Source organism: Narcine bancroftii, chromosome 9, assembly GCF_036971445.1.
Source record: "Narcine bancroftii isolate sNarBan1 chromosome 9, sNarBan1.hap1, whole genome shotgun sequence".
Taxonomy (NCBI): domain Eukaryota; kingdom Metazoa; phylum Chordata; class Chondrichthyes; order Torpediniformes; family Narcinidae; genus Narcine; species Narcine bancroftii.
In genome coordinates this window covers 69,038,223-69,063,009 of record NC_091477.1, presented here as the reverse complement: position 1 = coordinate 69,063,009, position 24,787 = coordinate 69,038,223, and the positions used below count along the sequence as shown (strand labels likewise).

Below are 24,787 nucleotides of genomic sequence, written 5' to 3'. Positions count from 1 at the left end.
CACCTGCAGCCCGTGTGAGTCTGTTGACCGAAAGTTGACCGCAGCCTGTGGGGGGTCCTTCGACCGCAAGTCACCCGTAGCCCGTGTGAGTCTGTATGGGTGCTTCGACTGCAAGTTGCCTATGGCCTGTGTCAGTCCTACAGCCACTGAGTCCCTCGCTGATCCACTGCTTTGGTCCCCACACTGTAGGGTCTTCTCCCAGGTTTCTACTAAATGGCAAGGAAGGAGGAGGGTGTTCTCCCCTTTTCTGGTGCCCTGCTTTGGTCTGCTGCTCCCCTGGAGTCTGCAACCCCCTCGAGGCCGTTGCCAGCACAAGCACAGCCATCTTGGGCCCAGACCATAAGTTGTCTCCTTTAACAGGCCATTTAAAGCCTGTACAAAGCCATTGGCATTAGGACCAGATGGAAGGACTCTGCAGAGCAGCACTGTGCATCTGCTCCCTGCTCTCCCAGGTCCTCACCGTTACAGCAGATCTGACAGTGCTGCCATTTGGATTTCTTTTTACCAATTATTATGGGACGGCATCAGTTTTAGCAAATAAAGTTGTGAAAGTAAAAATAATGCAGAATTGATAGCAGTGAGTAAAATTGGAAATTATTGTTATTCATCATTATTTATCATAATTGATTGTTATTGGAAATAGTGATCATAATTAAGTCCAATTTGGACATCATGGAAAGGACACAAAGATTTCCAATGTGAAGTACTGCCCATCAGGCTGGTGTGAGCTGGGAACAGGGGCTAGTATTGCAAATAAGTGACAGAGTAACGGGAAGTGCTCAAGGAGGGGACTGACATTTCAGGACAAATATACTCACAAATGTGAACCATTGAATGGCTGGCGTAACAGTTTGCTTGACGCTGTTACAGCGCTAGTGATCGGCCCCGGGGTTTGTATCCCCTGCTGTCTGACAGGAGTTTGTACTTTCTTCCTGTGTCTGCATGTGTTTTCCCCCCCCCTCACCCCTGAGGTCCCTGGTTTCCTCCCACCCTTCAAAATGTACTGGGGGTTGTAGGTCAATTCAGCGTAAATGTGCGGCACGGGCTCATGGGTCAAAGTGGCCTGTTAAAGTACTGTATGTCTAAATTTATTTAAAAATGTAAAAAATTTATAACATAGATTCACAGAATATAAGCAAGAACCTTATCTCACATTCTGAGGGTTTTGCCTCATAGAAATTCAATAGGACAATAGGAAGACTATGTATAAAAAGATATTGCCAGGTAAAATGAATGAAATATTTAAGAAGGTCTGTGAACATGGAAGAAAAGGAAGATACAAAACCTCTGTTTTATTCGACACAGAATGGTGCTTTCGATTAGGAGGTAGAAGACCCGCAAAGTTGGAAATACATACTTTGCAGTGCAGGATGACAAAAGCGTTATTGTTAAAAAGGAAGAATGAGAGGTTTGGAAATGTATTGAAGATGCATAGCGATGTCTTTAAAATGAATTAGTCACCAGGTCTTGATGAATTGTATTCCATGCTATTGAAAAAAATGATGGAAAAAGTAAGACACTTCTTGATCTCTCTGACTGTCTGCAAGGTGGCCAGGAGCTAAGGCTGATGCAATTGTGATATGGTACAATGATTTCAGAAATGAAGAGACGGAGTAACTATAGGCCTGTCATACTGAAGGTGGTGAACTTTAATTATAATTATAACCAACAATTACAGTCCGGAAACAGGCTATCTCGTCCCCTCTAGTCTGCAACGATTTAAGTGATCTCCTCCAGTCCCACCTACCTGCTCCCTATCCATAACCTTCCAATTCCCTCACATCCATGCACTCATTCAACTTTCTCTTAAATGACAAAATGGACCCTGCCGCAACCACCTCTTCCGGACGGTCATTCCACTCGGCCACCTCTCTCTGAGTGAAGAAGCTCCCTCTCATGTTACTAAGCTTTTGCCCCCTAACCCTTAACTCCTGACCCCTCGTTCCAATCTCATCTACCCTCAAGGGTAAGAGCCTATTCACAGCCACTCTGTCTATCCCCCTCATAATTTCATATACCTCTATCAAATCCCCCCTCAACCTTCTATGCTCCAATGAATAATGACCCAGTCTACTCACTCTTTCTTTGTATTCTAGATGCTGCAATCCAGGCAACATTTTAGTAAATCTTCTCTGCACCTTCTCTAACTTATTGATATCCTTCCTATAATTTGGCATCCAGACTGCACACAATATTCCAAATTTGGCCTCACCAATGCGCTGAACAGTCTCAACATCACTTCCCAGCTCCTATATTCTATGCTTTGATCTATAAAGGCCAGCATACCAAAAGCATTCTTTACCACCCTATCTACATGAGAATCCAGTTTCAAAAAATGATGAACCTTTATTCCAAGATCTCTCTGTTCCTCCACATTCCTCAATGCCCTCCCCTTCACTGCATATGTCCTGTTTTGATTATTCTTTCCATAATGAAGCACTTCACACTTATCCACATTAAACTCCATCTGCCACCTATCAGCCCACTCTCCTAAACAGTCCAAATCCTTCTGCAGTCTCTGAAAACCATCTTCACTATCCACAACTCCCCCTGTTTTTATTCATCTGCATATTTACTAACCCAATTTATCATTCCATCATCCAAATCATTAATGCAAATGACAAACAACAAGAGACCCAACACTGATCTCTGAGCACACCGCTCGTCACTGGCCTCCATCCTGACAGACATCTATTCACCATGACTCTCTGGCATCTAGCACCTGAACCTTCCTTATCAACCTTCCATGTGGAACCTTATTGAAGGCCTTACTGAAATCCATATAGATTGCATCTACTGCTCCACCCTCATCAACATTCCTAGTCACCTCCTCAAAAAATTCAACAAGGTTTGTCAAACATGACCTTCCCTGAACAAACCCACGTTAGGTGTCCCTGATCTGTTCCTGCCCCTCTAGATACTTATACGTATTATCTCTAAGAATACATTCCATTAGTTTACTGACCACCAATGTAAAACTTACTGGCCTATAATTGCTGGACCTACACGTGGAGCCTCTATAAACAGAGGAACCATGTTTGTCATATGCCAATCCTGCGGCACCATGCCCCCCTCTAGTGACTTTTGAAAATTCACTGCCAGAGCCGTGGCTATTTCCTCCCTGACTTCCCTCAAAGTGTTGGGGAAAATCCTGTCGGGAGACTTATCCACCTTTATATCCCTCAAAAGTTCCAATACCCCTTCTTTTCTAATCCTTACATTTTCCATAATCACCCCTTTTGCTTCTCTTATCCTATACAATTCCATAATTGTTTTCCCTAGTGAATACCAATAAGAAGAACTCATTCAATATCTCCCCCATCTCATTCGGCTCCATGCACATTTGTCCGCTCTGATTCTCTAAGGGACCAATTTTATCCTTCACTCTCCTTTTGCTATTAACATATTTCTAAAAACCCTTCGGATTTACTTTCATCCTGTTTGCTATAGCCACCTCGTACCTTCTTTTCACTTTCCTAATTTATTTCTTACGCTTCTTTTTACAATCCATGTATTTTCCAAGCATCTCGTCCATATCTTGCTGCCGGTATTTAATGTAGGCCTCCCTTTTATCTCAAACCAACTTTCTAATCTCCCTTGACCCACGTCTCTTTTGAACCTTTGGCCCTGCTTTTTATCCTAACAGGAACATAAAGATTCTGTACCCTCAAAATCTCATCTTTAAAATTCTCCTCTACCTCCTTCCCATAAAACAAATCAGCCCAAACCACTCCTTGCAAATCCCCTTCTCATTTCATCAAATCTGGCTTTTCCCCACTCAAAAACTTTCATCGTCGGACCAGACCTATCCCTTTCCATAATTATATTGAAACTAATGGTACCATGATCACTGGATCCGAAGTGCTCCCCAACCCACACCTCAGTCACCTGCCCTATCACATTCCTCAACAGTAGATCCAACACTGCCCCTTCTCTAGTGGGTGTCTCAATGCTGCAAAAGACTATCCTGCACACATTTTACAAATTCTAATCCATCCAGCCCCTTCACAGAATATTTCCCATTCTATATTAGGAAAATTAAAATCCCCCACTAACACAACCCTGTGTTTATTACAAATCTCTGCTCTTTCCTTACACATTTGCTCCTCTATTTCTCACTCCCCACTTGGTGCTGTATAATACACTTCTATAATTGTAACTTCTCCTTTTCCATTTCTCAATTCCACCCATATCGCCTCCCTTGACGAGCCCTCCAATCTATCTCGCATCAGCACCGCTGTAATATTTTCCCTGACAAGCAATGCAACACCCCCCCCCCCCGCCCCCACCTTACTCCTCCATTTCTATCACACCTAAAGCAGCAAAATCCCGGAATATTGAAGTGCCAGTCACAACTCTCCTGCAACCCCATCTCACTAATCGCCAGCACATCATACTGCTAAGGGTCTATCCACACCTTCAGCTCGTCCACCTTCCTTACAATACTCCTAGCATTAAAGAAAATGCATTTCAGAGATTTCCCAAATCTTACCTTCTGCTTGTCCCCATCTTTACGGACAACTATTATTTATTACCATCATCCCCCCTCCATCACGGCACTGATCATTTTCCTTCTCGATCACCTGTCTTTCCACCCCCAAACTTTGTCTACAAACCTTCTCTATATATGGGCAAACCTTCTCTTTGCTGTTCTCCTTTATATGGACCCCTTCCATCATTCGAGTTTAAAGCCCCCTTAGTAACCCTAGTAAATGTCCTTGCCAGGATTTAGATGCAACCTGTCCATTCGGTACAGGTCCCACCTCCCCCCAAAAGAGGTTCCAGTCATCCAAGAACTTGAATCCCTGCCCCTTACTCCTCCCCTTCAGCCAGACATTCAACGTCCACCTGATACTATTCTTGCCCTCCCTATCGTGTGGCACAGGAAGTAATCCAGAGATGACCCCCTTTGCGTTCTTTCTTTTTAGCTCCCTTCTTAACTCCCCATATTCATTTTTAGGACCATTTCACTCTTCCTCCCTATGTCGTTGGTACCAACATGTATCACAACCTCTGGCTTATTACCCTCCCCACTTAGGATGTCATGGACATGAGAAGTTACATCCCTGGCACGAGGGAAGCAAAACACCATCCGGTTTTCTTTATCGTGTCCACAGAATCCCCTATCAGTCCTCCTGACCATTGAATCCTCTATAACTATTGCTCTCCTCTTCCTTTCTTTACCCTTCTGGGCTACAGAGGTTGATCTTGTGTCAGAAGATGCCATCCCCAGTCTGACTGTTCCTCCCCCCCCCCCCCCCCCCCCAACAGTTATGTCACTGGGAATCTGTGAGATAAGGGAAGACTAAAATAAGTGGCAGAATATGAAAAAAGTGTGCAAAGGGATAGGAGTGTATGTCCATTAGCACCTGAATGTGACTGGACAGATAGACTGCAGATTAACATAGTGGATGGGTTGCCTTTATTGGGATGAGCAAGAATGCAAGAAAAAGGGGACCATTCTACGATTGTGCTTTATTGAAATTTGTTTATATTGTTTTTACTCTTGTGACAAGGAGCAGAGTGGTTGTTCTTTACAACAACAAAAAATTGCCTTGCCTCTACTTCTTCTGTGCTTTTATCTTCCTCTTCATCTGCAGAATCATTAGAATAATCTTCTATACCAGGAAGGTCTTCTTCTTTGACAGCTGTGGCGCTGGACTGGCCCTTTAAGAGGGGTGATGATTTTTTTTTTCCTTTTATTTTTTTCATCCACAGTGCGCGTGCGCAGTGCAGGTATACCTTTCCCACTGGGGGGAGGTCACGGAGAGCCGCAGGGATGGGCTCTGTGAGACGGCCCCTCGCCAGGGCTCCAGGAGAAACTCCGGTGGCTGAGAAGGTAGGCCCAGGTTCCCTTTTCTTTCCTCGATTCGCTAGTACTTTATAAAATTAAAATCCCTGGGAGTCGTAAGGGTGCGCTGCGTTCCCTACTGCATCACGTGACCTCCCCCATTGGTTACTTTTCAGAAAATATGTGGTGTTGTTCCTCAAGGCCAAACTTTCCTGAATGTAGACGGTTGTAAGGCACAATGACACAAGTTTGGATGTTTGTTCTAAAGACCATTGTGATTATCTTCAGTAGGATATAAACAAGCACTTGCTTGATCAAATTTGGTGAAGAAGGCTGCAAACTGAGATATTTCAGGGGGAAGAACAAGAAGTAAATGTGGAATACAGGTACAATTCTACAAAGAGGACAGGAATGGAGAAATATTAATTGTTGCAATGACAGGGCAAGTTGAGAAAGTGGTTGAAGAAGCCCACAGAATCTTAGCCTTCACAAATTGCAGTGCAAGGCAAGGAACACATTGCCCACCATTGAGCAGGGTGTCCTGTTATGGGTGCTACTCTTCAGGAAAGCTTGAGAGGATGCAGAAGGACTTTACTGGAATGAGCCTTGGGGTGAGGGACATCAGTTCTGTGGAGAGACTGGAGAGACTGGAGAGGCTGGAGTTGTTCTCTTTGGAATAGAGGATGCTGGGAGGCTTCTGAGGGAAGTACCCAAAATCAAGAGGGGTGGGGGGTGGGGGAGAGAAACGAATCCCATTGAGAGGGGTGAAGGATCAGAGGATCCTGAATGATGGTGATTGGTGAGAAAACTAACAGTGAAATGAGGGAAAACTTCCTTATGCAGCAAGTGATTAGGATCTGGAATTCACTGCTGGGAGCTGTGGAGGATAAGGTGGTATAGTTGGAGAAGTGGACAGATTCAGTCATGTTTCAAAAGGATGCTGGATAAGTACTTGAATAAGGTCATGGGGAGAGGGTGAGCTGCTAGAATGTTTTTGCACTGACTCGCTAGGCCTCTACTGAAAAGGCAAATGGTATCGACCTGTTTCAACCTGCTGATGTCTTGGTCCTTTCACACTTGCCGGTGAGCCCAAGAACTGAATGCCAATCAGCCTTTAAAGTGGCGAGTGTGAAAGCAAAATCTGCTCAGATGACGTCATCTCACACCGCGGATTGCCGGCCTCGACCCCTAGTACAATCCCCGGCGTCTGCAGACACCAGCATTGAGAGTAGACAAGTGTAAAACGGGCAATTTTCTTCCTGTTAAAAGTAGAACAGACCAAATGCCGGGGATAGACCCTTGCAAGCGTGAAGCGTTCAGTGTCCCACTTAGGAGTGGTCCAGTGTGAAAGGCCAAACCCTCATTCCTATCCCGGGACACTGAACGGCCGATTTAGTGGGATGCAAGTGTGAAAGGGGCTTAAGAGAGGTTAGTGTTACACGTTGCCTCACTCAGACTATAGTGCTCATCTGTATCCCACCCTAACACAGAATAATTGATCATTCATTCCCTCGGTCCTCGGATGTTAATATCTAGCAGCATTCCTAACTTCTTCCCACACTCAAAGGTGTTGAATGACCTAAGTTCTCAGAGCAAGTCTCTGTGGCTGCCTTGCCTGCTTAGCTAGTTAAACAACATTCTTGCCAGAGCTCTGAGAACACATATCAGACTGCAATGTTTTCGGTTCTCTCAGGCTTCATGTAAGCATAAATGTTGAAAGGTTCTTGAAAAACAAAACAGGAATGAGGGTTCATTTCCTGTTCCCATCTCTGCAATATTACATTCAAATTTCCATTGTGTGGAAATAATTTGAAGTTGCTCCAGGCTTGTTTGACAATTGATGCTTAACACTCATCCCTTGTTCGAGACTGAACTTAAATCACCATCTCCTGCCATTGGGCTTTCCTTCAAATAAGCTATTGTAACAATGGCAGCAATACCTTGCATGGCTCTTGTTGAAGAAACACCCCATTGCAATTCACTGGAATTCTATAAAACAAAATATGACACCAAGAGATGCTTAAGGAAATAGGAGAAGGGCTTAGTTGAGGAGGTGGATTTTAAAGGGGGTGCATTGATCAGAAAGGACAGGAAAATGGGAGGTCATACACTTTGGGGTAAAAAAGTTGTGTCTTTATTCAAATAATGAGGGACTGGTGGCTATTGGTGTTATTCACATTAGTTTGAACTAAAATAAAACACACAGGAGAATGAGTGTTTACTGCAATTACATGGAACCCATCCAGAATATTTTATTGAAACCTGGACTCCCATGGGAGGGACCTTGTGATTGTGGGGGATACAGCAAAGTTTCAGCAAGCTGATTCCCAGGACTGAAGGGTGGCATAGTGCAGTGAAATGGGATTCACTGGTAATGTGTAGTGTGGATGGCTGGCCCCGCCTCCCAGCTCCGCCCCCATCTGCTCACATATAACCCTGGTATCCCGCCCAAACCCAGAGCCCTTCTGAAGACTACTGGTGAACCCTACCCTTAGTTATAAACTAATAAGTGTTTGATCTCCCTCTAGTCGTGAGAGCTTTTATTCACACTACAATTTTATGAGCTTATTCCCTAAATGATGGAAGTGCTACTCATGCCAGGCACGCTGCTGACAGACCCTCTGTCCCCCGACGCGGCTGAGGAGTTCATGTACTGGCTAGACTGCTTCCAGGCCTACCTGAACTCGACTAGAGACGTCAGAGACTAGAAACTCAGGAGATCCACACCTATTTTGGGGGTAGGAATGAAAGGGTATGCAGTCATCATGGACTGCACAACATATGATGCTGCCATCGAGGCATTGAAGGCTCAGTTCCTGAACTCGCAAAGCGAGGTTCTAACAAGGCACCGACTCGCTCTACATCACCAATGACCAGGAGAGACCATCGATGACTACTTGCTGGATCAATAGACACTTGCCAAGAAGTGCAGATATGAAGCGGCTATGGGCCGCGTTCATGCAAAAGAACAAAATCCAGGACACTCTAGTCATGGGGTCCGCTCGAGGTACATGAGGCAGCTACTACTTGAGTCATGAAAGAAGGATCTGGGTAGCCATGTTGAAATGGCCAAATCTTTGGAACAAGCCAAACTCAAGAAAGACAACCTTGAAGCCAACGAGTTCGCTCATCCAGGTGATCCCTTCCAAGGACTATCTGCTCCCACTACCCCAGCCCTAACGGCTGTCGCTTCCCGTGCTAGGGAGCACTCCCATGATAAGGAGTGCTTTGTCTTCAGCAAGAGCCATCATCCCCGATCTCACTGCTCAGCTAAAGACTCAGTGTGTTCCAGCTATGGCAAGAAAGGGCGTTAGGTGAGGGTTTGATGTGCGAGGGGAAGTCTGGGAAGTTTATGGCCTGCACTGCTCCTGGGTCTGATTCCAGGCCCAAGCCGCCTGCCCTAAATTCACCTTCGCCCACTTGCTGCGGGTAGTGGCGAGAAAACGGTGCAAAAAGGTTCGGCAGATATCTTGCCACGACTCAAATTCAAACTCATCGGAGGAGGAGGAAGGAGGGTGACCAGCTTGCCGCGCCATGAGGTCAATGCCATTTTACCTATGTAGGGCAACCCAGGATGGTGGGAGCCATTTGAGTGAGGAGTATGGAGTCTCTGGGGACCTATCCTCAATGGTCCTAGATCAGGACAGACGTCACCAGCTCAGCAACTCCATAGTGACTGTGAAGGTAAATGGACATTCCACTAAATGCCTAATCGACATGGGTTCTACTGAAAGCTTCATAAAATCGTGGACTATACAAGAGTACAACCTAAAGATGTATCCTTCCAATTATCACATATTCCTTGCATCTTATTTGCAATCGATGTATATTCAACAACATTGTATAGTACATCTGTAATTTGAAGGCGGGATGGGGGGGTTCTGTAAATTTTGCCTGCATGTACTTGATGAATTATGTGCTCTGGTGTTGTTGGGTCTGGACTTCCTGTGTCATCTTAAAAGCATGACCTTGGAGTATTCTGGTCCCCTCCCCCTGTATGTTCGGATCAGAGGGCCACCAAAATTTGAACCCACACATGCAGCCTCTCCACACTGAATATCGACCCTCCACCTCTCTTCCCGAATCTGTCCTCAGACTACAAACCTATTGCTACCAAGAACAGGAGGTGCAGCACAGCAGACTGAGATTTCATAGTCTGAACACAGCGTCTGCTTGAAGAAGGTATCATCGAACCTAGCACCAGCATGTGGAGAACGTAAATGATAGTGGTAAAAGGGGAAAACAACACCAGGGTAGTAATTGACTATAGCCAAAGTATTAATCAGTGCACACTCCTGGACGCATAACCCCCCTCCCTCGTATTTTGGACGTGGTGAATGATATTGTGCACTATCGGGTCTATTCGACCATCGACCTGAAAGCTGCCTATCACCATCTGCCAATCAGTTCTGAGGACTGTTCTTATACGGCATTTGAAGCTAACGGTCATCTCTATCAATTCGATGGAGGGTCCCTTTCAGTGTTACTAATGAGGTTTCTACCTTCCGGAGGCAGATAGACAATGGTGGACGAGTATGAGTTGAAGGCTACCTTCCCCTACCTCGATAATGTGGCCACTCATTGGAAGACCATAACGTCAAACTCCAGAGTTTTCTCCATGCAGCGAGAGCCCTGAGCCTCACTTATAACTCTGACAATGTTCAGGACTAAACATCTGGCTCTCCTTGGCTACGTGGTGGAGAATGGCATTATTGGCCCCGATCCTGATAGGATGCACCCCCTGTTAGAGCTCTTCACTCCCAGGACCACAAAGGCTTTTAGGAGATGCCTGGGGTTTTTTCTCATATTATGCCCAGTGGATCCCTCAATACGCTGATAAGGTTCGCCCTCTCTTAAAAGCCACTAATTTCCCCCCCTTGGCTGAAGCCCAAATAACTTTTAACTACTTCTGGAACCACATTACGAAAGCTGCCATGCATGTGGTGGACGAGAATGCACCTTTCCAAGTGGAAAGCAAAACTTCAGATGTAGCCCTGGTCACTATCCTTAACCAGGCAGGCTGGCTGGTTGCATTTTTTTCTCGGACATTACGAGGCCACGAGCTCCATAACCCATCTGTGAAAAAAGAGGCTCAAGCCATTGTAGAAGCCATGAGGCACTGGAGACATTACCTGGCTGGTTGAAGGTTTGCCTCTGCAAACACCAGCCAACTGCAGTCTACATAATGAGCTCTGCCATCCAGGGGTTACCCACATTTGTCATTTTGTCAAGGTGCAAATGTGCCCTCCTCCATGGAAGATGTCAGGGCAATGACCAGGTCTTGCCAGTTCTGCGTGGAGTGTTCATAGCAACCGGGGCTCATCCTTTATGAGTGATGAGCTATGATGGTACCTGCTGGCGAATGGCATCGCATCCAGCAGGACTACGAGCTACAACCCCTGGGGGAATGGACAGGTTGAAAAGGAGAACACCACAGTCTGAAAGGCTGTTAAACTAGCCTCAAGTCAAAATGCCTTCCAGACTCGCACTGGCAGGAAGTCATTCCTTTGGCACTCCATTCCATCCACTCGTTACTATGTATCGTGACCAACGCTACTCCTCACGAACTCTTATTCAATTTTGAAAGAAGGTTGGCATTGGTAACTACATTCCTAAAGGGTGAAACTGCTCCACGCCAACCCCACATACGCCCATGTGGAGCACCCAGATGGCTGGGAGGACACCGTCTCCATCAGGGACCTGGCTCCCATTGCCTCAGGTGCCCTAAAGCCAAGGAGCTGTTTCTCGCCTCTCCCAGTCAGGGCCTCGGGGGATCTGGTTCAGGAGGAAAGTACATCCCCCTCCACTATTGAGCCGGGGACCCAGCCTGTCTCTCTTCCCTCACAAGGGGACCGGGAGACCCAAGGGGTCTGAGGCCCCCTGGTGGTAAGGTGCTTCACCAGAATCTCCAGACCCCCGGACCGCTTAAAACTGTATATTTGTACATAACTGTATAATTTTCAACATTTTTTTCCGAACTCTTATTCTCTGTCTTCATTCACCGATCCTAAATTCTACAGGAAGGGGTGAATTCATTGAACTGGGATTCACTGGTAGGGTGTTGTGATGATGGCTGGCTCCGCCTCCCAGCTCTACCCATTCTGCTCACATATAACTCTGGTTTCCTGCCTAAACCCAGAACCCTTCCGAAGACTACTGTGAAACCCTACCCTTAGTTATAAGCTAATAAAAGCGTTTGTTCTCCTTCCAGTCATGAGACCTTTTATTCATGCTACGCACAGTTAGCGTAGCGGGTAGTGCAACACTATTATAGACCCAGGTTCAAATCTGGCAGTCTCAGCAAATTAAATTGTATATTTGAGATGGATAGATTTCTACAAATCTAAGGAGAATCTAAGGGTTAAAGAGAATTGGAGAGGGCAGTGACAGGGAGAAAAGATGGATATTTCGAAGTCAGATAATTGAAAGGCTCATCTTTAGGCCCTTTCATGCAGTGAAAAAGCCTGAATGTAGAGGTGGAGATTCTCCATCCTTACATTGGGAGACTTACCTCTATGAATGCGCCATAGCTGGCTCCAAGGCGCTGACTGCAATCCCTCTTGAGGAAGGATCATTCGCAGAGCTTTGCGCTCTACCACCTCACATGAATGTAATGCCGTTGCATGCTAGTTAGGGTGGGCTGATGACATCACAATGAAGCCATCAGCCAGTGACGCACCTGCCCTCTCCCTCCCAACCACTCACCCCTCTCCCTGCAAGACCCTTTCAGGGCAGGGGCAGCTAGCAGGAACTGACAGGTCAGGGACTGTCAGGGCAGAGGCGGTTGGTAGGGGTCATCAGGGCAGGGGCAGTCAGGGGGTGGCTGGTGCAGGCTGTGACAGCCCTGCTGGCTGCTCCAACACCTCACCTGGCCACTTCGACCTTTGGGTCAAAACACCACAGAGCAATGGCCGTCTTTCCTACCCATAATCCCCCATGCAGCTGGAACTGTTCTGAGTACACAGGTAGCGCTATGGCACCAATGGCCCCGCGCCATCTGATCCAGAGAGCGCCACGAGGCGCCACTTGACATGAGTGCGACACAAGAGCAGCCTTTTAGGGCTTCCCCATGAAATGTAAGTTTATGTTTTCCCTCTGCTCTTGTAACCACCCTCCAGGCGGAGGCCTGGCATGAAAGGGCCTTTTGATGCAACAGAACTGAGGTGTGAAATCACCTCTCTACCGATATTCCAGTTGAAGATTGGTACCGCCTGCATTAGTATTGTCTCTACCAATAGTAATCCATCTTTCTCATACCATCTGACAACATCCCTTCCCAGTCTATTTCCCTTGAGGGATCAGATTTCCTCGTTAAATTAAAGTGTTTCAAAAGTCAACATGGAGTGGAGAGAAAAAAGCAAATTAATCAGAATTAATCACAGTCACTTGAAAATGCGACCGAACCTTGATAGTGAGGGAGCTAAATTAACATTGAAAGATGAAATGTGATGATCACAGAAACATCATAGTTCAATGATTTTATCTTTGCTAATGTTAATTCAATTTATTTAGGCTTCTGGGCTTAGCGACTCGTGTGAGCTGATTTGCTCTATGTAAATCAGAGAACAAGACATCAAAAATCAAGAGAGGAGGCAAAAATAATCAAAGTAAGTTGCATCCTGTACGTCCTGAAGTTATTGTCTGCCCTCCCCCACCCCAGATGCCAAAGGTAGATGGTGATATCCGTGTCCTCCTGCAGAGATCCAGCAACTCAGCCACGCAAGCACAATTCCCGCTTTCCCGCTGTATCGACAGGAGTAGCCATTGACAACGAGCGAAGTGCTGATGGCCCAGCAGCTGGCTCGCTGTGTGGCATTCCTAACTCCCTTTTAACTGGGTGCTCCTGATGAAAATCTTACTGTAACACTGTTCAATTAAGAAAGTGAGATGAGGAAACATTTTAACAATGGTAAGATTAACATGCAAAAGACTGGATACTCTGGATGCCCCATATCACCACATCCTGTCGCCACGTTTGAGCCAAGGTTGGTTGTGGAGAACTGAGTTGCTATGACAGGTGTGAAACTAAATTCTTTGAATGATCTGTGCTGTTCTGTTCTGTGCTGGTCTCGTGCAGTAAATTGTTTTCATGGTTCATGAAAAATGTATCTATATCATTATTAGAACCATAGAACACTACAGCACAGAAACAGGCCCCTTTGGCCTTTCTGGTCTAAGCCGAATCATTTTTTTGTTGCCTGGTCCCAGTGACCTGCACCCCATAGTCTGACGTCCATTCTTCGAAAGTTAATGTCTGTCCAGTGACTGTCCATAGCTGTCCATACCTCTCCCATCCATGTACCTGTCCAAATTCTTCTTAAGTGTTAAAACTGAGCCTCCAATCACCAATTCAGCTGGCAGCTCGTCCAACCATATTCCTCCTCATGTTATCCTCAAACTTTTCCCTTTTCACTCTTAACCTATGTCCTCTGGTTTGTATCTCACCTACCCTCAGTGGAAAAATCCTTTCTACATTTACAGAAGTCGGCCATTTGGCCTGTCAAGTCTGCTCCGCGAATCCACCCTGAGCTAAACTGTTCTCACATCTAGTTCAAATTTCCTGCTTTTTCGCCCATATCCCTTGATACCCTGACTAATTAGATACAGATCAATAAACTCCCCCAATGATCTGGCCTCCACAGCTGTATTTGGCAACAAATTCCGCAAATCCACGACCCTCTGGCTAATGAAATTTCTCCTCATCTTTGTTTTAAATGTATACCTTCTAATTCTAAGACTGTGCCCTCTTGTCCTGGATTCACCCACCAAGGGAAACATCTTATCCACATCTCCTTTGTCCAGTCCTTTCAGCATTTGATATAATTCAATGAGATCTCCTCTCATTTTTCTATATTCCAATGATATTCCAAGAGCCTCTAGAAGTTCCTCATATGTTAACCCCTGCATTCCAGGAACCATCTTGGTTAATCTTCTCTGTTCTCTCTCCAACACTATTACATCCCTTCTAAGATAAGGGGTCCAAAACTACACACAGTACTTGATATGTGGTCTCACCAGTGCCCAATAGAGCCTCATCAACACCTCTTACTCTTATACACTATTCCTCTTGAAGCGATGCCAACAAAGCATTTGCTTTCTTTACTGCCGATCCTACCTGGTGGTTGAAATTTAGGGTATCCTACACGAAGACCCACAAGCCTATATGTGCTTCCGAATTTTTTCTCCATCCAAATAATAATCTGCCTGTTTATTTTCTCTTCCAAAATTTACAACTCTACATTTCTCCATATTATATCTCATCTGCCATTTCTTTGCCCACTCTCCTAAACTGTTCAAGTTTCTCTGCAACCTTTCTGTTTCTTCAACACTTCCTGCTCCTCCACCTGTCTTGGTGTCATCTTAAAACCGAGCCACAAAACCATTCAGTCCATAATCTAAATCATCAATGTAAATTGTAAAAAGGAACGGTCCCAACACTGACCCCTTGTGGAACACCACTAGTAATTGGCAACCAACCAGAACCGGATCCCTTTATTCCCACACTTTGCTTCCTGCCTATTAGCCAATGTTCCACCCAATCTTAACATCTTTCCTGTAATTCCATGGGCTCTCATCTTATTACGTACCTTATCGAAGGCCCTTTGAAAATCCAAATACTCAACATCCACAGCCTCTTCCTTGTCCATCCTACCTGAGATTTCCTCAAAGAATTCTAATAGGTTGGTCAGGCAGGATCTTCCCTTCATGAACCCATGCTGGCTTGGACCTGTCATGTCATGCACCTCTAGATATTTCGTAACCTCATCTTTGAGGATTGAGTCCAATAACTTTCCAACAATGGACGTCAGACTAATAGGCCTATAATTTCCTTTTTTCTTCCTCCCTCCTTTCTTAAACAGTGGCACTACATTTGTGACCTTCCAATTCTCTGGGACCATGCCAGAGTCTATTGATTTCTGGACAATCAATTCAAATGTCTCCACAATCTCCAAAGCTACCTCCTTCAGAACCCATGGGTGCACCTCACTGGCCCAGGAGACTTAATCTACTTCTAGTTCATTCAGCTTACTAAGCACTATCTCTCCAGTAATCCTGACTGTACTTAATTCTATTCCCTGGGATCTCTGACTATCAGGTCTATTGCTATTGTCTTCCTCAGTGAAGACTGATGCAAAATATTCATTTAGTTCCTCTGATGTTCTCCATCATCATTTTCAATCAGTCCTAAATCTACCTGTGTATTTAAAAAAAACTTTTAGTATCCTTTTGTATGTTATTTGCCAACTTCCTTTCATAATTAATCTTTCATTGCTAATGTCTCCCTTTGTCTCCTTCTGTAAGTTTTTAAAAGTTTCCCAGTCTTCTGTTTCTCCATTAATTTTTGCTTCCTTGTCTGCCCTCCCTTTTGCCTTAACCTCTTTTGTTACCCACATTTATTTTCATTTTTCTATTCATAATTTTCTTTTTTCTTGGAATATCCTGCACTTTCTTTATTTCTTCTACCTACCTGCTCACTGTGGACACTGTGTACCCTTGGACATTCAGCTCCCAATTGCATTCATCATTAAGTCATGTCTTGGAGATGGCCATAATGTTCTATCTTTCAATATGTAGCTGTCCAACAAGGTCCTCTACTTTCAAGTACAGCATTCCTAAACCAGTATCTGTTACTGATTCAGCTTTCTTTCTATTGTACAGTAAGAAAGGAGGGAAGCATTTAGTCATTAATTCACTGGAACAGGCTCCTTGACCTGATAAACACTAAAATACACGAATACCATTTTATTCTTTCCACATTGTTGTTGACTCCACCAATCTAAAATGGTCAGGTAGCTTATCTATCCCCATGAAATGATTCCAAAATTGGTGGAATAGTGGACAATGCAGAAAGAACCTGCTTAAATTTACAACAGGATCTAGATTTGTCAGAAAGGTGGGCCAAGGAGTGGCAAATAACATTCAATTGCAGACAAATGTGTTTAGCACAGAATGTCAACCTGGTCAGCATGGATGAGTTGGGTGCTGTTGGCCTGTTGGGTGCTGAATGGTTTTGTCTTGGGATGACACTTGAGCACCTGGAGGTAAATGTCACAGAGAGAACATGGAAACTCCACATACACAGCACTAAGAGGTGCAGCAGGGAACACTGCAGTGAAGAGGTGAAAAATGTCATCCATTAAAAATCTTTCACACAAATTAGTGATATTTGACCTTAGTGCTGCCGATGGGACAGTTCTCACCTCTTGACTTGGGCAGAATATTGGGATGTTGTTAATTTTCAGCCTGTATCAATGTTGCTGCCGTGTAGAGCTTCAAGTTCCTTGGAATGAATATTATCAACAGCCTGTCTTGGTACTACCACCTGGATGCTGTGGCCAGGAACATATGCTGCTTCCTACATGCCTGAGGAAAACCAGCATGTCCTCAATGTCTCTTATCAAATCTTATAGAAGCATCACTGGAAGAATCCTGAACGGATGCATCACAGCCTCGGATGGGAACTGCCCCACCCAAGACCACAAGAAACTGTAGGGCAGTGGTTCCCAACCTTTCTCTTTCCACTCACATGCCACTTTAAATAATCCCTATGCCATCGGTGCTCTGTGATGAGTAAGGTGGAACATGAGTGGGAAGTGAAGGTTGAGAATCACTGCTCTCGACCCGATTGTTACTGAAATATTTTGCTTGAGAAAAATCATCATTGGCCCATTTCCTTTGGAGTTCTGAAACCGTGCACATCACGCGTCAAACTCTTTCTTCCCACCCACATGCCACCTTAACCAATCCCTTACTCATCACAGACCACCGATGGCACAGGGATTGCTTAAAGTGGGATGTCAGTGGAAAGGAAAGGTTGAGAGCCACTGCCTGTAGGGAGTTGTGAATGCAGCTCAGCCCATCACACAACCATCTCCCCTCCCCCCCCTCACCACCACTCCCTGCCTCCATTAGCAGCCTATACCTTCTGCTGCCTTGGGAAAGCTGCTAATATATTAACAGAGAATGGTCTCTTTTCATCCTTTCCATCAGGTGGAAGACACACAAACCACCAGATTCGAAGAATGTTCCTTTTCTGTTGCTCTTGGATTCTTCAATGCGCCTCTCATTGGTAAATGATGTTTCCCTACACTGGACTCTTCTCTTTCTCCTCCTCTATATCCCAACAACACTACACCCTGCACACTTGTTTTATTATTGCATCGCCTGCTGTACTTGACTATGAGCTGACTTGCTTGGATAGCATTTCACTGTATCTTGATAAGGGACATTAAACTATTCAATCTGAGAATGAGAGTTGGAAGAGAGCCAGCGTGTAGAGGTGTGGGGTCAGACCAGAGCATATATAATATATATATCATATGTTTGTTGGCATATTTTGCACTGTTCTGCATCATGGACCAGAAAATTCTGTTTTGTTAGATGATAAATAAACTTGAATTTGAGACTGTAGTGGGCTGCTAACTGGAACACGACCTGGTGCACAAATGGCCGACGGACACGGTGATCATGCAGACCCTGCGGGGGCCAACAAAACCTTCATCTTAGTTGACAACCCCTCATGGCGGGAAACAATGAGCGACGGGGGAACACCAGCCAATTTAAGGTCGGTGCTGCTGTGACATCACTCGCGTTGTCAGCAGAGCTGGCAGGGTAATAAACCAGTCTTCGACTTCAACTCCTCGTGTGTGTGTGTGTGATTCTATCCACACTTCGCGGAAGTGTGCACGCTACATTGGCGACTCTGGCAGGTCCAACCGCCAGTTGGATCTGAAGATGATGGACCAAACGGCTCTTCACATGGTTTCGTTGAAGCTGCCAATGTTCTGATGTGATTCGAACAGGCTGAGGTCCAGGTCCACGTCTGACAGATCACTACCGACGACACATGTTAAAAATACGTGGTGAGCTCATTCATCCAGGACACGGCAGCAAGGGTCGTCGACTTCCCGTGGCAGCCTCCGGAGTAAGGCAAATACAGTGCCCTCAAGGAGCTATTAACCCGCACCCTTGGGCTCTTGTGGCACGAGAACAGCACTCGATTGTTGCATATGGACGGATTGGGGGACAGGGCCCCATCTGCCCTCATGAGCGAGATGCTCGCCCTTGCTGAGGGACAAAGGCCTTGCCTGCTTTACGAGCAGATTTTCCGAGAGCAGCTCCCCATGGATATTCGAAACTTGCTTGCTGATGAGGACTTCAGCGATCCCAGGAAATCACAGCCCTGGTGGATGTGCTCTGGAGAGTGAAGAAAGAAAAAGGCGCCTCAGTGGAATAGATTGCTAGGCCCACATACAACCATCAACAAAGTCACAGCAAATGTAGAGGGAAGTGGACCCCCGACTGAACAATATTGTTACTATCACCAATGATGGGATGCGGGGGCCCATTGATGCATCATTCAGGATAATCCCATGGCCAACCATTGTTAATGGCTGCTGCAGTTGGCCAATGTGACAGCCTCCTCCACGTATAGGACCCTTTGTCCAGAAGGCACTTCCTCGTTGACACCGGTGCCGAAATAAGTGTTCTTCCCCCACGCCCCCCCCCCCCCCCCATCCTACGACACCCAGAACAGCAAACTGGGCCCGGCACTGAAGGCAGTGAACAGCACCACCATATGAATGTTCAGCTCCTGCACTGTCCCCCTCTGCTTTGGCAGCAATTAATTCACATGGACAACCAAAATTCACAGTATCGGGTCTTCTCAACCATTGACCTAAAGACAGCAAATCACCAGCTACCCATCAGCCCAGAGGACCGCGTTCGAGGCAGATGGCCACCTCTACCACTTCCTGCAGTTTACTTTTGGCTTCATGAACAGCATCTTGGTCTTCAAGCAGGAGATTGTCTGTATGGTGGATCAATACGAATTGCGGGCCACTTTCCCGTATCTCAATAAACATCACCAGTTACGGCCATGACCTGCAGGACCATGATGCCAATCTCCAGAGATTTCTTGAGACAGCCAAGCTCCTTAATCTGACAAAGAACATGGCCAAGTGCATGTTCTCTACAACTTGCCTGGCCATCCTTGGTCCAGGCCCAGACTGCATATGACCACTCCTGGTGCTTCCCCTCCCACAGAGTCTCAAGACCCTGAAAGTCTTGGGTTTTTCTCCTATTATGTTCAGTGGGTCCCCAATTATGCGGAAAAGGCCGCATAACACTTATCAAAGCTACGTTCTTCCCCCGGCAGAGGAGGCTTGTGCAGTCGTCGACCGTATCAAGTGCAACATCACCAAGGCCATGATGTATGCTGTGGACGAATCCACCCCTTTTCAGACTTCACCCTGGCAGCCACCCTTAACCAGACTGCAGATCAGTTACATTTTTTTCACGCACTCTGCAGGGCCCTGAGATTCGACACTCCTCAGTCAAAAAGAGGCTCAAGGCATTGTTGGGGCCCTGCAGCACTGGTACCATTACCTAGCCGGTCAGAGAATCACTTTGCCGACTGATCAATGCACTGTCGCGTTCATGTTCAACAACCAGCAGCGGGGCATAATCAAAAATGATAAAATACTGTGGTTGAGAATAGAATTATCCACCTATAACTATGACACCCTGTACTGGCCGGGGAAACTTAATGAACCACCAGACGCCCTGACCCATGGGACTTGTGCAAGCACTTAGATCGACCGACTGCAAAACTTCCATAATGATATCTGTCACCCCAGAGTCAACAGGTTCTTTCACTGCCGTACTCCACTGACGAGATCAGGTCCATGACAAAGAACTGTTGGGTTTGTGCTGAGTGCAAGCCGCGTTTCTACTGGCCAGACAGGGCACAACTTATTAAAGCCACTCATCCCTTCGAGCGACTCAGTGTCAACTTTAAAGGACCCCTGCCCTCCACCAACTGTAACATAAACCTCCTTAACATCATCGACGAATACTCCCGTTTTCCATTTGCCATCTGTAGTGCGTGTCGAAAGAACCAAAGACTTGTTGATCTAAACCAAGGCTTTTATTAACTAAAAGACTGGACCATATCACAAGTAGGTTGACCAGTCCAGAATGACCTGGTCTGGCTAGGAGCAATCCTTTAAGACCTGCCAGTAGGTGTGGCTATATTCTCAGCCAATCACAGTCATCCTACAGTACTATATGTACATATACACATTGGTGATAGAATCTGTACTATCATACCATCCCCTGCTCGAACATGATCTCTGCTACAGTCACCAAGACCCTGCGCAGCCTCTTCACTCTATTTGGCTTCCCCAGTTATATCCACACCGATCAGGGGCATTCCTTTATGCATGACGAGCTGCACCATTACCTGTTGACCAGAGGCATTGCCATGAGCAGGACCACCAATTACAACCTCTGGGGTAATGGTCAAATTGAGAGGGAGAATGCCTCCCAGACTCCCACTGGCAGAAGGTTCTCCCGGAGCCACTCCACCCTATCAGATCCCTGGCACAAATTAATCGAAGCCTGGGTTTGTCATTATCCCAGTCTGGGAACAGTTTCTCAGTAGCTCACCGGTATTCCATTCCCAGGCTCTGCAAGTGGCCTCCTGCAAGTAACATTCTTTTTTTTTACAAGGAGTGTCCACCTTGCAAAGATGCTGAGGATTAAAAGGAAAACTCCAAATTCTCAAAGTAATTGTCTGGTAATCACATGCTAAGTCCAATAAAGTTATTTTCCTGTTCACAAATCCATCTCTCTCTCCCTCCCTCTCTCGAATTGCAAATAGCTGCATTTAGCCTGTTTGGTGAGCTTATCCTGTCTCAAGATGCCCTCTTTAGGCCAGAGTGTATCACTGCGTGAAACTCCAATGGGTTGTAAATGCTTTGAAATAAAGAACACCCATAAGTTAAGGCCTTATCAGAATCATCCAAAAATTAGTACAAGCAAACGAAGACTTAGCTAAAACTAGGGAAACTACACTAGGGCATCACAGTGACTGGGACACAGGACCATATGTTCCTGGAATGGGCACTCTGGTTGGAAGGATTTGATTGAACCTAGTTTCTTGGAAAGTGACTAAACCTCTTGATGTTACAGGACTGGAGTTTATCATTCGAACATTAATTATACAAAGTTACAACAGAGGGTACCTGAATGAATAGGTGGCACGGTTAACAGGGTTAAATGACCGCGCTGCTAGACCTGCTGTGGTGGCAATGCTGTTGCTGGAAGCAGAAATGCAACTCTTCCGTGGGGTCCTGCCGACTGTTGTCGGCTCCTCGTGGGCTTTGAAGGGTCTGTTGAGGGAGCTGACGGGGATTTTATTTGAAATCCTGTGACCACTCGTCAACACCCAAGATGTGGCACCTATTAATCAACAGCAGCCACAAGGGGCTGCAGACTCCAGGGAGGAGTGGAGCAGGGCACTAGAGGACTAGAAGATCAGCCAATGTCTGAGAAGTGGAGGATTGGACCCCCGGGGATGGTGACTGTGGCAGCAGACCAGTGAAGGGGCTCTGTGGCTGAGGGACCAGTGCATGTGATGGGCTGCTGGAGATGGCTGTTGGGAGACTCATGCCAGGCTGCAGACTGCTGGAGATTGGCTTGAATTGGCTGGAGGGGGTACTAAGTATCAGAACCGGGATGTGAGGGGATTCTGAGGGTGCTGAAGAGACCCTGACTGTGATGGAGGTTCGAATCTGGAGCTCGGGTCGCTGATGGTTTGGACTGGACTCTGTGTGGCTGCGAGTGTTGTAGAAGAGCTGGAAGTGAATCTATGGACACTCGGTGACTCGGTGGTGGGGGGGGGGGTGGGGAGGAAAAGACCCTCTTTTGCTTCTCTCTCTCTTTGACTGTAAGATGCAGTTAGACAATTCCTGCTGGTGGCGAATCTGTCTGCCCTGCAGCAGGAAAAAGACATTTCATGTAATGTGACACTGTTTAATTGCTATGATAATAAATTAAATCTTGATCTTGAATAGTGGGTAGTTCAACATTAATACAACAGCGAACAGGGTTTGAATCTACTGCTGTCTGTTCATACATTCTCCCTGTGGGTTTTCCCCAGGTGCTCTGGTTTCCTTCCACCCTCCAAAATGTAAAGGGTTGGTGTGTTAATTGGGTGGCACAGGTTTCATGGGCAGGTAGGGCCTTCTGATGTACTGTATGTAGAGCGCGACGAAAGAACCAAAGACGTTGATTCAAACAAAGGGTTTTATTAACTAAAAGACTGGAGCATATCACATGTAGGTTGACCAGTCCAGAGTGATCTGATCTAGCTAGGAGCAATCCTTTAAGACCTGCACTACAATCTGTACAAAGATACATTGGTGATAGAATCTGTACGATCACACTGTATGGTTAAAAGTAAACATCAGAACAAGTGTAATTTTCTCCTCTGCCAAGGCTGCAGTTCAGCAGGCTCTGTTACTGTCCACCTTTTTCCCAGGTTCCATCGGAGGTTGAGGGAGGGAACTGGGGAGTGGTGTTGATGGACTTCACAATCAAGCATCAGAATTTTGGCAGAATTCACTGAATAATTTCTCCTTGCCAAAAGGGGATTCGAACTATTGTCTTTATATAAAAGGAAGTATGAGTTCCTAAATCTGAAAGGAAAATATAAAATCAGCAACATTGAACATATGAGTAGATTGTCCATTTCAGAAAAACTTGCCAAACTATACCTGCATTTAAAAAGCAGCATTGCTCACGAAAGACCATGGACCTGATATGTCAGCTCCATCTCTCTTTGCAGACCCTCTCTGACTTTATGTGTATTTCCAAGATTGTCTATATTATTTACATTATGTAATTTTAACACTGACATGGGGGTTTGATGACATTTTTCTTTAAATAGTTTTACAACACAATAATGCCAGTGTTTAGATTCCTGATCTTCCAAATATGCTGGTTGGGATATTATTTGAGCAACTCTTGCATTTTACAGAACTTCAGAAGCCGGTTGACCTTGTTGCTGAAGTAAAATACCAGTTCAAAATAGGAGTTTGTCCTCATAGAACAGCGCAGTACAGGCCCTTCGGCCCTCGATGTTGTGCTGACCTTAAAAAAATATTAAACCCTCCCTACCCCATAACCCTCTATTTTTCTTCCATCCATGTGCTTGTCTAAGAGTCTCTTAAATACCCTTATGTTTCAACCTCCACCATCATCCCTAGCAAGGCATTCCAGGCACCCACAACTCTATGAATTTTAAAAAAACTTACCCCTGATGTCTCCCTTAAACTTCCATCCCTTCACTTTGTACTCGTGACCTCTGGTGTTTGCTAATCCTGTCCTGGTAAACAGGCACTGGCCTCTCAGAATCTTGCAGACCTGTATCAACTCCTCTCATCCTTCAGAAGGTTTCATATCAGACCAACAGATACTAAATGATATCAGTATTTTATTATTTCCTCATTTATTTTTCATGATTCAGTATTAATCATAACATAACTATTATTTAAAGTTCAAGTTTATTATCATCTGACTAATTTAACCAGATAAAACAGTGTTTCTCTGGACCACAGTGCACACCTATAAACACACAATACACAGCATATAACATCACATTCCTAGATAGAAACAGAAAATAGGTGCAGGAGTAGGCCATTTGGCCCTTCAAGCCTACACTGCCATTCAATATGATCATGGCTGATCAGTATCTGGTTCCTGCCTTTTCCTCATACCCATTGATCCCCTTAGCCACAAGGCCAAAATCTAACCTACTCTTAAATATTGACAAGGAATTGGCATCAACTACTTCCTATGGCAAAGAATTCCACAGATCCACCACCCTCTGAGAGAAGAAATTTTTCCTCATCTCAGTCCAAAAAAACTTTCCCCTTATCCTTAAACTGTGACCCTTGGTTCTGGTTTTTCCCCAGCATTGGAAACAACCTACCTGTGTCTAGTCTGTCTAAACCCTTAAGAATTTTATGTTTCTATAAGATCATCCCTCAATCTTCTAAATTCCAGAGAATACAAGTCTAGTCTATCCAACCTTTCTTAATATGCAAGTCCTTCCATCCCTGGTATCAGTCTAGTGAACCTTCTCTGCACCCTCTCCATGGTGAGGATGTCCTTTCTCAGATAAGGAGACCAAAATTACATACTGTACTC

General features: G+C 45.4%; 2 long non-coding RNA genes across 7 annotated transcripts in view; one reads left to right on the top strand and one right to left on the bottom strand.

Moving 5' to 3' along the window:
• Positions 1-12,400, bottom strand: part of LOC138742972 (uncharacterized) — a 31,759-nt gene extending 19,359 nt beyond the window's left edge. For all 3 annotated transcript variants that reach the window (XR_011344547.1, XR_011344545.1, XR_011344546.1), the window contains exon 1: positions 12,303-12,400. This is a non-coding gene — a long non-coding RNA (uncharacterized lncRNA). The remainder of the gene's footprint in view (positions 1-12,302) is intronic.
• A 63-nt stretch (positions 12,401-12,463) lies between these two features.
• LOC138742969 (uncharacterized) overlaps positions 12,464-24,787 on the top strand; it is a 91,017-nt gene continuing 78,693 nt past the window's right edge. For 3 of the 4 annotated variants that reach the window (XR_011344544.1, XR_011344543.1, XR_011344542.1), the window contains exons 1-2: positions 12,464-12,549; positions 13,304-13,398. This is a non-coding gene — a long non-coding RNA (uncharacterized lncRNA). Of the gene's footprint in view, positions 12,550-13,303; positions 13,399-17,782; positions 17,862-24,787 lie in introns of all 4 variants that reach the window. The other variant, XR_011344541.1, reaches the window with a different exon arrangement.